Genomic DNA, 3,938 nt, shown 5'->3' with positions numbered 1-3,938 from the left:
TGTTTCATCTCTTCTCACCCACCCTGCTGCAACACCTGCCGGGACTTCTGGGGGTCAGCACTTCTTGGCTCCTTTTCAGAGACACCCAATTCCCTCCTGCCACCATGGGCTCACATGGCCTCCCCCATGATGTGCTTCTTCTGTCCCTGTTGGCTCCGGGGCTGGTTCCTGCAGGAGTCTTTCTCCACTCCACAGCCATGAGGACATTTGGCATCTGCTGGCCAGAACCACAGCATAGAGGGGCTGCTTCTTCGGAGACATTACTCGTGGGACAGCCTCTCTGCTGTGTGGGGTCTGCAGAATGATTTCCAGGTGGTTATATCATTCCCCATCCTCTGTCTACCTGTCCCCAGCGACTGGAGGTGTGCACCTCTGAGCTCCTTTGCCATATCCCAGCTGTGGAGGCAAGGCAAGCCTGGAAAGATCTCCATCAGGCAACTTTCAGACAAACCCTCTGCAGTTCTCTTCGATGTTCTCCAAACCACAGTCGTAAACTCAGCTGACCCACGGCTCTTGGGCTTTTCCCCATGTGCCCACCCTGCTCTGCAGTGGGGAAGGGAAGGCCTGCTTAGCCCTGCTCTTGATACCTTGGCCCTCAGCAGGGGTTTTGTGGTGGGTTCCTGCAGCACATTAATGCCCTTGAGATGGAGAAACAAAGCAAGAACAGAGGTTACAGGGCAAAGAACCAAGGCTGGATTGTCACCCTGTGACCCATCTTGTTTTGCCATCACTTGGTGCTGGAAGCTGTAACTCCTTCCCCCAGGCTCTGCTCTCAGCCTTCTACCAGGGAGGGGGCTAGCTCAGGTTTGGGCCATCAGCCCCTGTGGATCCAGAAGCCAGAGGGGGCCCAGCAAGGCACGGAGCAGCCAGAGTTCGGGCCAGGATGGAGTCGGCTGTGCCAGGAGTGGAGTGAGGAAGGGGTTGCACACGTTGGTCTTGCACAAGTCCCCTGATTCACCCCACGCTTGAAGGACAATCCTGCAGTGGATGATCTTGCACAATCCAGTGTCCGTCAAAGGCTGGGGGCTCTGTCCAAGAGTGTGTCCCCAAGGACACAGCTTCTTCAGGCTCCCTGCTCACTCTCCTGTGCAAGGGGCTGGCAAGGCCCTGGTCTCACACTGGAGCTTTCCTCCATCTCTCCCGTGGCTCACTGGACCATTCCCTGCTCCATCCTGTCCTGGGCCAGGCGGGGCCTGTTGTGGGATGGCCAAGGAGACCCCAGGAGTGCTGCTCTTGCCTCACATGCTCTCACTTCCCCTTTGTCAGAGAAGCAGCAGCCTTGAACTCAAATTTAAGGATTTCTCCTTGTGATCCCACCAGCACTGAACTGGGATCTCAGAGGCCAGGGGCTCCAGGACCCGCCCCATAAAGCACAGACCATTTTCCCTCTGCTTTGTCCAACCATGGTGTCCCACATACCAGCCCCAGGTCATTTGCCACCAGCCCTCGTTAAAACCATTCCAAGTGGAGCATGGGAATTCCTCCACATCTTGAAAGGCAGGAGCATCTCTGTTGATTTGATGGGGTGGTTTTGCTTTTTGAGGGGAAAAAACCCCATCCTGCTGACTTGCCTCAGTGGAGGGCATGATGGCATGTGTGGGTGCGACCCTGCCCAGGACAGCGACCCAGTCCCTTGTGATCCTGTCCAAGCCCTGCACAGCCCAGGACTGGCAGCTGTGTCAAGGCAAGGAGCCCTCCTGCTGCTGGTGGAGAAGTGCTGCCAGTAGCAGCAGCTCTGGGCTGTGCGCCCTGCGGAACTGGAGGGGGCAAACAAAAATGCACGGGGCACCCACCAGAGTAAGGAACAGATGTAGGGGGCTGGAGGAGGTGTTACCTTCCAAGCCTGTCTTGGAGAGGGTTTCCCTGCTCATTCCTCAGCCAGTTTAACCTTTGTTTGGCCAGAGGGGGGGGTGTGTGTGTGTGTTTAACTGTCTGTAGCCAGGTGCACTATGTGCATCGGTGTCTGCACCAAGATCTGCCAGTGCCTGCCCTGAAACCTCTCACTGCTCCCTGCTGAAGTCGGTGAAGGGACCTGCTCTTGGGCGGCTTGGGGTCAGACCTGCCTTGCCTTTCGCCACCAGTTTCTTCCTGTGTGTAGGCTCCAAGTGCCTGCTTAATTGCCCAGGGCTGACTGACCAATCCTGGATGATGCTGAGCATCCACCTCACTGCTGTCCGGTAGCACATTGAGGGGGCTTCAAGGCTTTCGCAGCCTGCAGGTGGAGGGAGCTGGTACTGTGGCACAGCAGCAAGCATCCGGAGAGAGGGGGGTCTTTGAAGCGAGGGGTGACTGTGATCCCATAGCTCTGTGTGTGTGTGTGTATGTGTGTGTGTGTGCGTCTTAGTATCTGTGTGGGTTGGTATTTCCCATGCAGGAGAGCGTTTCTCGGGTGTTGATCTGGTTTAGCTACCTCATGGTGCAAGCTGGGTGCTGTCGTCATTCGGTTTCGTTTTGGGGATGGGGTGGAGAGTTCGTGTTTTTAGTTTTTAATTCTCTTAATTATTGTTATTGTTACGGTTTTGACACTTGAATTTGTCCTGGGGACACATGGCCTCACCCCCACCTCGCTGCATGTCTGAGCCACCCCTCGTGTCCCCCTTCCTGCCTCCTCCTGGGCAGCACAGCAGGACCAGCATCCTGCTCTCCCCTGTGCTCCCAGCTCTCACCTTTGCAGTGGGATCCCCCAGCTGAGTCGCAACACTGAGGTTTTGCTCCTGTTGCTTGTGGGGGGCTTGGACCAAGGCTCAGCATTGTTGCCGTTAGTTATTGGGTTGATTTGCAGCCTGGAAGTGGTCTCTCTTGTCCCTTAGAAGGATGGAAAGGGACCTCTGAAAGGCTCCACTCAGCCTGTATTCCTGCCTCTGCTCTCACAGATACTCACTGTGGATGCAATGAAGCCTTTCTTGTCTGGGAAATGTCCATGCAAAGCACATCACTGGAATGGACTGGCCTTAGTCCCCATTTTCCAGAGCCTGCTGTAATTTGGTGGCAGCCTGGAGCGGCAGGGAGCTGGTGCTGTAAAAGCCTCTGTCCAGGCTGGGGGCAGTCTGTGAGAGAAGCTGATTCTTGTGTGTGATGTTTGATTTTTCACCCCCAAAACATAGTTGAATCTAGATCCTGTCCCAGGCACTGACGATAAACCAGGGTAACCCTGGAGCCCCCAGATTACCCCCTACTTGGGGCTGGGGAGCTGACACAAGGCTGTACCCCGCTCCCCTGGCTCAATGGGGTTTGTGAAGGGGCTCGCAGCTCTGAGCCACGCTGTCAGGTTTGGGGGCAGGTTCCCTCAAACACTATAAAGCACAAGGTCCCCACATGCAGGTGGTCTAGCAAGAGTGGTCCCTCGGACTGTGGTCCTTCAGAGCGCATTTTGGGGCCATTAGCTTGGACAGCTGAGGTGGAGGTGGGGTTAGGGATGATGGTGAGGGCTGTTGGCCTGCCAGAGGTAGCAGGTGAGCTGTTGCATCCTCTTGCACTGTGCTGGGGTGCTCCCCTAGGGCTCAGGACTTGCACTGCTGTATAGCTTAAGTCCCTTCCTGTGGTCTCTGAGCCCCTCTGCCAGTCCCTCCAGTGCAAGGACAGTTTGGAGCTGCCTTTGCACCATGCACCTCATTTTGCTTCACCCTTGGGTGCCTTGGTTTGTGCCAAGGGTGTGATGATACCTGCAGTCCAGGGAGGTTCTTCCCTTCCTCAAATCACTGGATGATGCTTTTATCCCCAGGCCCTGACGCTTGCTCCATGTGTCTCCTCCCTCCAGCACAGAGTGGTCAGCTCCAGCCTCTGCTGAGGGTGTAGTGCTGACCCAGAGCTGAGCTTTGCACACAGTGGGTAGAGATGACTCGGGAGCCCAAAAGCACTGGGCCCCCAAACTACTGTGAGCCCACCCAGGGAGCATGGGCACTGCCCCCTCCCTGGCACCCACAGCTCTTCTGGCACAA

Source organism: Pelecanus crispus, chromosome 17 (assembly GCF_030463565.1).
Source record: "Pelecanus crispus isolate bPelCri1 chromosome 17, bPelCri1.pri, whole genome shotgun sequence".
NCBI lineage: Eukaryota > Metazoa > Chordata > Aves > Pelecaniformes > Pelecanidae > Pelecanus > Pelecanus crispus.
This window is presented reverse-complemented; position numbering follows the sequence as displayed.